At 38.4% G+C, this 12,689-nt stretch overlaps 1 protein-coding gene across 2 annotated transcripts in view; it reads right to left on the reverse strand.

Annotated features, from left to right (window-relative positions):
* LOC146000353 (ribonuclease P protein subunit p14-like) overlaps positions 1–12,689 on the reverse strand; it is a 55,619-nt gene that overhangs the window by 8,282 nt on the left and 34,648 nt on the right. The gene's annotated exons all lie outside the window — the stretch shown is intronic.

Here is a 12,689-nt window from a genome sequence, read left to right on the forward strand (position 1 = left end):
TGTCGTATCGAATCGAATTCAAGAGGGGACAGGTTCGTGGAGAAGACAGAGCAAAAACGAAAGCCCGAAAACTGAACGTCCAGGAGATATTCGAATGCTTCATGGGTATTTTCGTTGACAAATCTAAACAAGATGGTAGTGGCACCTGTAATGATAGCAAGACATATCACAATTTTTTTCAGGATCCTAAAAAAAGTCAGTGGAAATCTCAGGCATTAACAAGGCGTTAATCAAACGATGCAACTATTTTGTAAACACAATCGTCAAGTCACCATACTAACGTTCACCGTTTTCGTGAATATACATTGGAAACTGTGAAACTTCTTGTAACAGAATATTTCTGGTATTATATGCCAGATGGCATACACAAGATCTTGGTGCATGGTCCAGATGTCATTTCAACAGCTGTTCTTCCGATCGGCAGGAGGAGGTACAAGTAGCAAGAATCAAGATCATCATAAGACTGACTTTCCCATGAGAGCTCATAAATTTCAACCAACGAAGATCTTATGCATCATCTGCTTATCTCGTCTGATCCGCTAACGATGAAACCTTCAGTCTCTGCCTGCTAAGAAATCATGTAAGCTATCAGAAGACGTCACTCGCTTGCTCGACATCACAGTGTGTCAGATGAACCCCAACAATCTGCCTGACCAATTGAAAATCTATCCACTACTAACAATGAAAGTGAAGGTGAAGGTTTATCTCAGTCAGTATATGAACACAATGTACCTTAGTAAAATTTATTTCTTAGTGTGAGGTAGATGAAAATCATCGTGCCCACTGCACCATGCCATGAAGGAATATGGGGGAATGTGGAGGCTCCACATATTCACGATCTCGGTCAATTGTAGAGGTAATGCGAACAGCACCATGCTGCCACCCCCCCCCCCCCCCGGTTGCCTCTGGGTACACATTTATTACATGCTGTGTAAACCCGAGCTGCTTTTATGCAGGAACTAGGCAGGAAAAAACTCCGACCGTAGATCACCCACTCCGAGAATTTCATCCGAGTCTCCACTTGGCAGTCAGACGCTCTACCGACTGGACCACAAAATCTTCATTTGGTAGTGTGTTCATGTCAACAAGCACAGGATTTAACTAATTTTATGTGATATAACAAACTGTAGTTTTTCTCAGTACATGAGAATAGGGCATTCTTTGTACACAACATGTTTCTTTATTATTTTGCACTGTTATCATGTGAATAACTACAGAATTTGAACCATTTAATGTATTTTATGTATTATATTATTTTATTAGAAATACTGACTACAAAAAGTATCTCTATTCACCAATTCAGATTTTTGTCCTCAGTTTCAGAATTCTAGCCCACTGTGCATGGTGACGAAAGTGACTCGTAATAATATTAAACATGTTTCAATTTTAAGATTACAAATTAGGATTGCGAATAGCAAGTTATACATTTCGTGTATTGTGTTTGGTTGAAGAAATTTGTTGCAACAAGCACACATTCATTTATCTCGAATGCCATTTTGCAAACATCAAATGCATTATTTTAACCTCGAAGTCTGGAACCGTAGTTTTTATTTATATATCTGTACTACCATGCACTCAAATCCTACTTAGAAATTACAGTGAAACTGCTAATGTTAATACCAGAGAGTAATAGAATACATTTCTCTGTGCTAATACATAACACTTTTGGAATACGCACGCAAATGATTACTTAATATTCATTTTTACACATATACTATTTATAAATGTTGCTTTATTTATTGCCGTTCCGGGAATAATTAACAATTCCGCCTGTTTGCTGTCATATCATAATGCAAAACATGCAGCAAACTTTCGCAATTTACAACAGCTGATCGAGACTTTGCCATGTCAACTGCACACACAGATTATACTAGGTACTACACATATCTGTTGGCTGCACAGTGTACTGCTTTTCCATGTTTATCCGGCACTTTAACACGTTAGGTGAAACCCTAACTGACGCTTACATTACATGGTGCCACTTAACATTAGGCAGATATTGAACAACTGCAAAATGGTGTTAAGTTGGGGTTGAGCAAAATGGTGTTAAGTGGGGGTTGAGTGGAGACTCTGCAACCGACCATTAGCCAGATATTAAAGGAAAGTCAATGTATTAAGAATATAATGAAATCAACTAACCACAAAGGCTAGTGATGCCTTACTTAAGAATTTGAGATAAAGTACGAAAGAAGAAGAGGAGAGGAGGGGGAAGGAGAGGACTTTTTAATGGATTGAATTGGTGTTTTAAGTCCACTTTATGCACAGTAAGGATAATCGGGACCGGAACTACAGTTTAAAGTGGAATCCGAACCATTATGTGACTCCACCGGGTACAGGAAGAAGAAAATGACATTGTGTTTGAAGAAGAAAAGTAGAGGGTGAAGACTTATTAAGATGCTATCAAAACTGCTGTAATTTCCTACAACGGAATGATTCGGAAATGCTTAGTGTGATTTCACACACTAAAGTGTTTTGTGGAAAGTAAGGAAGCCAAGAGTGTAAACTGTGAGCAGAAAAGCCTGTTTCACTATTGGAAAAATTAAATGTTCTTTGATTGATTGATTTGCTTTATTTCACTTCGCTGTGCCACTTTTGGCTAATTTGCGAAGATGGGGATGAATGATGACATGATGAAATTGATAAATGGACACTCACAAACATCCATGCCCAGCCTGGGATTCAAATCCGGGACTCCTGGCATTGTAGTGCAATGTGCTACCCACTCCACCATGGGGGCCGGCTAAAATATTCTGTTCAGTTTTATGTTATCATGTGTTCACTTTACAGTGTGAATAAATACTGCACATGAGTATCGTATGTGCATAATTCATTTCAATTTTTATACACAGTAAACAGAAACCTGGCTTTAGTGAAAAAATGTCCTGGTTCCTTCAATTCGTAGGCAAAGCCTGAAATCTGATCTGAACCAGAGATGTGAAGATTAAAAAACATCATTATTTATATAATGATTTAGCCTTATACGTACTGCTTCACAGTATCATCGATGTCTATTTTTAAGCAACAGACTATTAAAAAAAAAATATACTTCCTTTTAATAGTTAATCTCTTGTCTACACTATTTTGTAATTATTACATCCTCTTGTCTACATTATTTTGTAATTATTACATCACTAACATGCCATCCTGATATGCTTTGAAATAAATACATAATTTCATTCATAAAAATATTGGATTTGTCAAGTTAAACAAGAGCCAGTCCAGAATATCTATCACAAAAGAAAAATGAACTGACGGATAGTTGAATATTCTGGATTTAGTTACAAATGTCAAGATAAAATTATGTTTATCAAAAGTCACAAGTGGTAAGACTTAAATTCATATAATTTGCACATGGGTGGGGCACAAAGAAAAATGTATGAAAAACTTCACAACAAAAGCTACACATATACATAATAATAAAGATAATTATGAAAGGAAGATCCAGTGGAGTATACCAGGTGTATAAGCTTAAATCTGCTATTTGCTCATAGATGGTGTTAGTGAGCATATGAAGCTACCATGGGCACGCCATACCTGGTGTTTGTACGAGTTGGATATCTGCCAACACGAATCAGTGCACATCGTCAGCACGTGCACACAACAACAGACAGTGTTCCTGTAGTAAGCATGTCTAGTTTTGTGCCAGAAAAAGCGCATATGCGGGAAGCTCTGCTTTTCTGCTTCCATTTGAAGAAATCGGCTGCCGAATCTCATCGAATGCTTGTGGGGGCCTATGGTGACAGTACTGTATCGGAAACAACGTGCAGGGATTGGTTTAGTCGGTTCAAAGACGGCAATTTTGACCTGAGCGACAAGAAGCGTGAAAATCGGCCCAGGAAGGTTGAGGACCATGAAGTGCAGGCTCTTTTGGACGAGGATGATACCCAAACGTAAAAGATGCTTGCCGAGCAATTGGGTGTTACTCAAGCAGCCATTTCCATGCGTCTACGTGCCATGGGAAAGGTTCAAAAGATCGGAAAATGGGTGCTGCATGAATGGCCAACCATCAAAATCTTCCTCAAGACCAAATCGCTTCAGCCGGAAGACGATGCTGTGTGTTTGGTGGGATAAACAAGGTATCGTCTACTTTGAGCTGTTGAAACCTGGTGAAACTGTCACTGCCCACCACTACCACCAACAAGTGATCAAATTGCACCGTGCTCTGTGTGACAAAAGGCCAGATTATCAACAAAGACATGACAAGCTGATTTTCCTCCACGACAACGCCCCATCGCACATGTCAAGACTGGTCCAAAACTACTTGTAGACACGCAACTGGGAGGTGTACCCCATCCTGCCTATTCACCAGACCTGGCCCCTCCCGACTACCATCTGTTTTCGTTATGGGCCACGCCCTCACTGAGCAGCACTTCGATTCGTATGCAGATGTCCGAAAATGGCTTGATGAGTGGTTTGCCTCGAAAGAGGAGGACTTTTTTGGCGTGGTATCCACAAATTGCCCAAGAGGTGGGTAAAATGTGTAGCTCGCGAGGGCAAGTACTTTGAATAAATTTCTTGTTGCTTTCTATGAACAAACCATGTGTTCTTCTGACTACAAAACAGCAAATTTAAGCTTATACATCTGGTAGTTAAATCAAAAACTAAAAAAGAAAAAAATGAAGAAAAAGTGGATGAAGAAATAAAGGAGAAAGCAATGAAAAATGTGTTCCATATAGAAATATGTATACCGAAGAGGTTAGAATGTTATTTGATAGTTATGGTCTCAACGTGTCACACAAACCTCCATCAGACATCTGCAAAATGTTTAATAAACATTTATAAGAAGGGAATTGGTGGTAAACCTGGAAGTATATGACATGACCAAATGAGAAAAAATCTTGCACGATTCTACAAATAATAACAGGTGAAATATTAAAAACACCTAAATATGACCAAAGTTAAAAGACAGCAAAAGATATGCATTTATATGACCAATAAAACCAGTGTAATCATCTTTATAAAAGCGAGAAATACATGTATGCATAAATTAACTTAGACAAGGAAAAGAAAGAAAACTTGGAAGAACATGTAGGAAAAGAATGGCAAATTGTAATGGGTGATTTTAATGCACAGGAAAGCATATACGGAAGTACTTGGAGCAGATGGATGGGGACAGAAGAATGAGTGGTTTTAGAAGTAATTTGACAGCCATAAGATTACAAGTTACAGTTGGAATAATGAACGAAAGTCTGTAATAGATTATATATTGGTAAACAAGGAAGTAATGAAGATAATGAATAACATTAAAGCAATACCCAGTGAGAACTTTGACAGTGACCACAAGAGATGTGAGGGGATTGAAAGTAAAAGAGAGAAGGATACAAGTGTGGAAATCGAAGGATAAAAGATGATAAAAGAGAAACATCAAGAAATATTGCATGCTAAAGTACCAAGAGATGAACCCAAAGGAGTAGACACAGAATGGATAAGATTTAAAACATAATTAGTAGAAGCAGGCAAAAAGGAATGTGAAAGAAAAAGCAAGAAAAGAAAGAAGAAAGAAATGCCATGGTGGAATAAAAGAACTCGACAGGCAGTGAAAACCAAAAATGGTGCATTTAGAAAATGGTTTAAAGTTAAATCACAAAATGCACGAAAAGAGTACGTGGAAAAGAAGAAAGAGGCAAGAACAGTAGTAAAGGAGGGAAGAAGAAAGTGCATGGAAGAATGGGCCAAATTGCTAGAAGAAGATGTAGATGGGAACAAGAAAGTACTGTATGGATTAGTGAGGGAAAGGAGAAGAGAAAGAGGAGACAGCTCTAAGCTCAGAGATGAAAGGAGAAACGTGGTAGTAGAGGATGAAGAAATAAGGAGAATGTGGAGAAATCATTTCGAGTAAATGCTGAAAGTGAAAAAAAGAAATGAACATGAAGAAGTGGAGGAAGCACTGAAGAGAATGAAGAGGTGGAGCACCTGGAGTAGATGAAGTGCAGTGGAAATGATACTAGGAGCAAGTGTGATTGGTGTGCATTGGCTGCACAGAGTAATGAGTAAGAGACAGAAGTGCCAAGAGATTGGACAAAGGGACTAATAGTTCCCATATTCAAGAAGGGTGACAGAAAGGAATGTAAAAACTACAGAGGAATAACACTTATGTGACACTCAGCAAAGGTGTATGAGAAAATATTAGAGAAAATAATAAGGGAAGTAACAGAGCTGAACATGAGAGAGGAACAGTATGGATTTAGAAGAGGCAGATCAACAGCAGATCTGATATTCACCATAAGGCAATTACAGGAAAGGCACTACGAGTATGGAAATGATTTGATTATGGCATTCCTAGATGTAGAAAAGGCATACAATAGCATGGACAGAACAAAGATTTGGAAGGCTCTAAGAGAGAAAGGAATCGAGGAAGAGATAGTGTGCAGAGTGCAGAGCACATACAAGGTCAACCAGAGCTGTGTGAAGACACCAGTGGGAAGAATGGAGTATAAGTAATGGACTAAAACATGGAAGTGCTCTTTCCCCACTGCTCTTCATAATTACAATGGATGTTATTAACAAATAAGTGGGAAAGAAGATAGGAGAGGAAGACATGGAGACCCTGTTGTTCGCTGATAACTTAGTAATATGGGGGAACAGGGAAGAAGAAGTACAGAGACAGCTTGATAGTTGGAATGAGGAAATCAGAAGAGCAGGAATGAAATTCAGTGCAGAAAAGAGTCAGAAATGAACCAAGAATAAAGATAGACACGGAAGAGATGAGGGTAGTGGAGAACTTCAAATATCTGGAAAACATAATTGAGAGAAGTGGAAGAATAAATGAGAAAGTAAACACAAGAGGACAAATGGGTGATGGACTCTATCAAAGTGTTCGAAGATTAATATGGAACAGGAATGTACCTATGAAATGCAAGAAGGTAATATGTAATAAATACTATGTACCAATAATTATGTATAGAGCAGAGACTTGGACAATGACAGAGAGAGACAAAAGAAAGATGCAGGCAGTGGAGATGAAATTTTAAGGAGTATATTGGGGAAGACTAGAAGGGATAGAATAAGGAATGAGGAGATCCAACAGACAGTGGGTGTGGTGAAGCTTCAGGACAGGATAGATCAGGCACAGATGATTGGATTGGATTGATTTGGTGTTTAAAGTTTACCTTATGCACAGTAAGGCTAATCGGGACTGGACCTACAGTTTAAAGTGGAATCCAAACCACTATGTGCCTCTATCGGGTAGGCACAGATGAGATGGTTCGGACACATGAAAAGGATGGGTGCAGAAAGACTGCCAGTAAGAGCTTACCATGCACAAGGAGTGGTAATAAGGCCAAAGGGGTGACCAAGATGTCGGTGGAAAGAGCAGATGAGTGTTAGAAGAAGAGGACAAGATTGGAACATCGTGGAAAGAGAGGAATGGTGGAAGACCAGAAGAAAATGGAGAGGCTTGACTTCTATGCCAACCCAGCCAGAGGCAGGAAGTGGCAAAGGATGATGAAGGAAAACTAGGCCAGATTACAAATATGACATCATAAAAATCCAAACTGTCATAATAAGAATTAGAAATTTGAAACATGCATGTTAACCTGTGAGCTGTGGTACACGTAATGGTGACGTGAGAGGTGACACATGGGTGTTGTGGACCAGAAGCTTTTTTCTTCTTCCTGAAGTTTATGAAGCAATTAAATTTTCCACACTGGGTGGTGACAATCTCTAACATCTTCCCAAACAGAAGAATACATCGTAAATGATTCTTTTGAAATTTAGAATGCATAGAGAGCAAATCCATTTCAATTCAGGCAGATTTGAGAAAATCTGTCAGGGTGATGTCACAGATATCCATGAAACTGAAATATATTATTCTAGATACAAAATTATACACATATTTTTTTTGTTTCACCAAAAAAAATTTTGGCCGACTTAGGCTGCTTCAAAGTTTGGGGCCAAAATCTTTAAAAAGCCACCCTCAAAAATTTGCAACATTTCAGGGCAGTTACAGCAATACCTCAAGTTGAACATATATAAATTTCACAGGGTGTACAGGCCTGGTTGTAGTTTGACACAATATTTTAATACGCACAATGACAAGCTGAAAACTTAAACACAATCGTAATATTGAAGGAGACAAACCTTATTTCATCAGGTTATTATTGGTAAACAATATACAACTTTTAAATGCAAAACAATCAAGAAATATACATCATAAGAGTCTATAACCAAACAATTCATGTAATTGTGTAATTGGTATATATCATCATATTGCTGATCATGTACATTTCTTATTTATAGAACATACTAGAAGTCATTTGTTTTTCATATTCACATGTTCATTTGTTTCTTTTTGTTTCAGACAAATTGCTGTTAATTCCTTCTGAGCTTGAGTTTTGAGTCATGAAGAAGATGTCTACAAGTGGAAAAGCAATGTTTTCTGAGAAAAGAATAAAGTATCCTGACTTTGAGAACAGGCCTAAAAAAAATGTGTGTATCAAAGTAAGAGTTGGAAGTTCAGACAAATTGAACATATGTCAGTGTTGCTGAGAACTGATTTTAAACGTGAGGACATTAATGATGATACTTTAGTTTGTTTTAACTGTTACCGTCGATACTGTGACATTTATTCTGTGCGGACTGATGTCATTGTTCAGCAAGCTGGAGTATGTGTAGAATCTTCTGACGGTTCATTGTTTGAAGAAGAAAGAGTTACTTTGGGAAGAGAATTTTGAGTGTTTCATGATGATAAACTGTACAGTGCAAAACAGGAAGAGACAGATACATTGAATGCAACCATATCTAACCTTGAAATGAATGTGAGTCCCTTGAAAACACCTCGTCTTGTGAGACCAGACAGAAGAAAAGCCTACCTAAGCAGGAAATGTCAGCAGCTGGCAACAGAATTTGAGACTAGTACAGGTTCCAAATTATCAAAAATCTATTATATCAATATTGTGTCAACTAAAGCCAATGACAACTAAAGCCAATGAGTCTGAATCAGAAGAATGTGGTAAATGTGCAGATTGGTGCCACAAGATCGGTGATTCTTTTGCTTCATGCAATTCGTATCATGAAAAAGTGTGGCTACTGACAATTGTGCCAACAGGAATATAAAAAAGCAACTACTAAGCACAATACCACAGACAACAAAACACATGATCGACAAATCATGGCAAATTAGGAGAATGAAAGGAGTATATCACACACCAGATCCCTGCCAAGGACACCCACTCCCATTTGCAAATACTGATTTAGCAAGAAGCTACTTTCTGAGTGATGATGTCGACTGTTCTGTTCAAAGTCCAAATGCAAAAGATGTGATTGCAATACGAGAAAATGGTGTGAAACTTCTAAAACCAAAATGTTATCTATCTAGGACTGTTCAAGAGGTTTACCGCAAATTTACCGAAGACCACCCTGATATTAAAATAGGTCGTTCCAAGTTTCATTCTCTACGGCCCAGATGGGTTATTCCTCATCCTGCACGGGAAGTGTGTGTCTGCATATACTGTGCCAATTTCGATCTTTGTTCTATAGCAGTGAAAAACAACAGCAGCTCTTTACCCACCAATATGAGTGAATTATTGCAACACCTACAAAGGCTTGTATAGTGTGTTCACCACCAACAGATTCCTGTCTTCTTGGCGAATGTGGTGAATGTCCCAGGAGTGATGGAATCAGTTCAGAGTCTCTGGGATTAACTGATGAAGAAGAAGACAGTGAGGAAATATCTTTTGCGCTCTGGGAGAATGGGGACCTTATCAGTAGCGGCTCGTGCCTAAAATAACAGGTGAAGAAGTTTGTTTTGTAATGGTTCTGTATTTCTAACGAACTTCTCGATATTAATAATGCAACAAGTTCCTTGAAATTCCCACGATTAAGCGAAGACACGCTTTCGTCGTGACCCCTGAACGCAAGTTCTTGTTTACATAAATACAGCATTGCGTCAACTATTAATTGTAGGAAAAGCCTATTTAATCTTACATTTTCATTGAACCGTACATTTAAAAGCCTACTATTTTCTTGAAGGGCATCTGCTATGGTATTCCTGTTTTTTTCAAAAACTTTGAATTGTAATTTACACTTTAAATGTTCCATCGAATCATTGCGCTTATGCAGAGAACGCGTTATATTGACAAAATCGTTATACCCTTCTTTATTCCACACATTGTATTTGTTACTAACAGTAAACAAAGCCAGCAGAACAACGATTGCAAATAACGACTACTACACAACCAAGGAAAGTCGACAAACCAGGAACTTTTAAATTTAATGTTGTACGATTTCCCTGCCTTTTTGTTCTCTCGCTTAACTGATATTTGAAGAATGTCAGTGGGCCCCCCACAATTTAAAACGTCTTTTTTGTCTTCATCCGTCCATCTGGAAAATGGTGTCTGCAACAAATTACACACTAAGTCATTTACTGGGTTCATTGTAGAAACCACAGCTCAACACATGAACACAACACACGATAGGAAACGCGAAACACACACGCGGAACAAGATCTCGCGAGAACGCAAAGATTTTGCCACAATAATGGATGCAATGTTTTCTCCGACGAGAGAACTGCTTCACGTAGGAGGCGACACCCGTTCAAGGCCAACGCTAGGTGACGTCACCGTTGCCATGACAACCGGCTAAGTTTTCCGCAACCTGGCGGCATTTGCTCTTGGGTTGTTTTATGCTACGACGAACTCTTCACGTGCGTAGCGCCGAGCGGCGTATTATTGAGTATTATCGTGTGCGTTCTGCTGGGAAATAGTTTCATTTAACAAGCAAATGAAAAATGTCAATATTAATTTGAAAATTAGGTGAAAACATCTGCACTTGTTGCACTTGGCCAGCCGCCACTGGACCTTATTAAAAAGACAGTTCCAGTAGATCTGTTCATTAGTGAAATTGCTAAATGGACAGTCAAAGCTGTCTCACACTTGCACGTGAAAGACATTCAAAGAAAAGCAGTGGCACAAGAAAAGATAAGTGCACAAGTAGAAAGTCAACACTTGGTGCTTCATGTTGATTTTGCTGAAAACTGGACAGTTCTTCTACGAGATGAGATACGAAGCTACCACTGGAAAAACGACCAGGTGTCTATATTCACTGCAGTAGCGTATAAGGGAGATTGTACAAGAAGTTTTGCCATTGTAAGAGATGAAACCACCCATGACTCAGCGCATGCTCTGTTAAGAAAATCATTACCTGTATTAGTGAGAATGGCAGTGCAATTTCATCACTAACAGTCATATCAGATGGGGCTGCAAGTCACTTCAAAAATCGTTATCAACTGCATGAACTTGGAGCACTCCAATTTCCAAGCAAGAAATGGATTTTCACAGCCACTGGGCATGGAAAATCACCATGTGACGGTGTTGGAGGTTCAGTTAAGCACCTTGCTACATGGCACAATTTATCAGCAGGGCATATTAAGTGCATTCAGGCTGCAGAAGAATTTCAGACTGTTGTTCAGACATATACATCAGCTGTTACACTGATTTACATTCCATCTGCAGAGATTTAAACATTCCGTGATGAGAAACACAAAGAGTGGGAACATGTGCAGGCAGTGCGAATGATTCAAAAAAGCCACGTGTGGCATGCAGAGGGAACTGAAAATGATATTGCAGTTTCCATTGCAAGAACTGCCCAGCATGAGAAACAAAAAGTGAATGTTACTATTGGAAACAGCTCACATGTTATGCAATATTGTAGAATTCACGACATCAAAGTGGGAACGTTTTTGGTTGTTATGTATGATGACTGCTGGTGGGTTGCAAAAGCAACTAAAGTGTACTTTGAGATGCAGAAAGTACACATAAAGTTCATGCTGCCACGTGGACCTGCAAAGGGCTATACATTTCCTGATAGAATTAGGCAAGAAGAACATCAGTGCGTGATACCTTTGCAAAATATTCTGTAAGTTATTTCTCCACCACACCCCCTTGGACAATCTGGAAGACTGCATGCCATCTCTGATACTGAAACTGCCTGTGTTGAAAAAGCTTTCATGAACAGAACAAACATATGAAATACCGGTACTGGGAGTTCACATTGCCTAGCTTTAATAAAAAAAAATCTTACGTTTAAGTTTTCAGCTTGTCAATGTTCTTATTAAAATATTGTGTAAAACTACAACCAGGCATATACACCCCGTGAAATGTTCAACTTGAGGTATTGATGTAACTTCCCTGAAATTTTGCAAATTTTTTGAGGGTGGCTTTTTCGAAATTTTGGGGGTCGAAAAGGGGGCAATTTTTTTTTTTTAATTTCATTCATAGCACACCCCAAAAGCTGCATATAAAGTTCGTTGTATATGCACTTGAAAAGGGTTTCAATAAACTTTCAGATTAAAAAAAAACAGAATCCAAATATCTTTAATAGTTTCTGAGAAACAGCAGTTTACAATTTTTTGCGCCAAAACTTGTGAAAATTTGGCCCCAAATTTTGGAGCAGCCTAAGTTGGGCAATTTTTTTTTCTTTTCTTTTTGCAAGACAAAAAAATATGTGTGTCATAATTTTGTATCTAGAATAATATATTTCAGTTTCATGGATATCTGTGACATCACCCTGACACTCCCTGTCTGTCTGCATTTGGAATAGGCCTAGAATAAAACAACACAAGTTTTCATATTGCACAGGGATCAGGGGACACAGAAAAGCTTCATGGAAAAAAAATCACCTCTATATTCTACATTCTGCCAATCAAAAACTTAAAAAAAAAAAAAATGACACTACTTCTATAGTAGTCAAAC

The sequence above is a fragment of the Lepisma saccharinum genome, chromosome 16 (assembly GCF_977018435.1).
Source record: "Lepisma saccharinum chromosome 16, izLepSacc3.1, whole genome shotgun sequence".
In the NCBI taxonomy this organism is placed as follows: Eukaryota; Metazoa; Arthropoda; class Insecta; order Zygentoma; family Lepismatidae; genus Lepisma; species Lepisma saccharinum.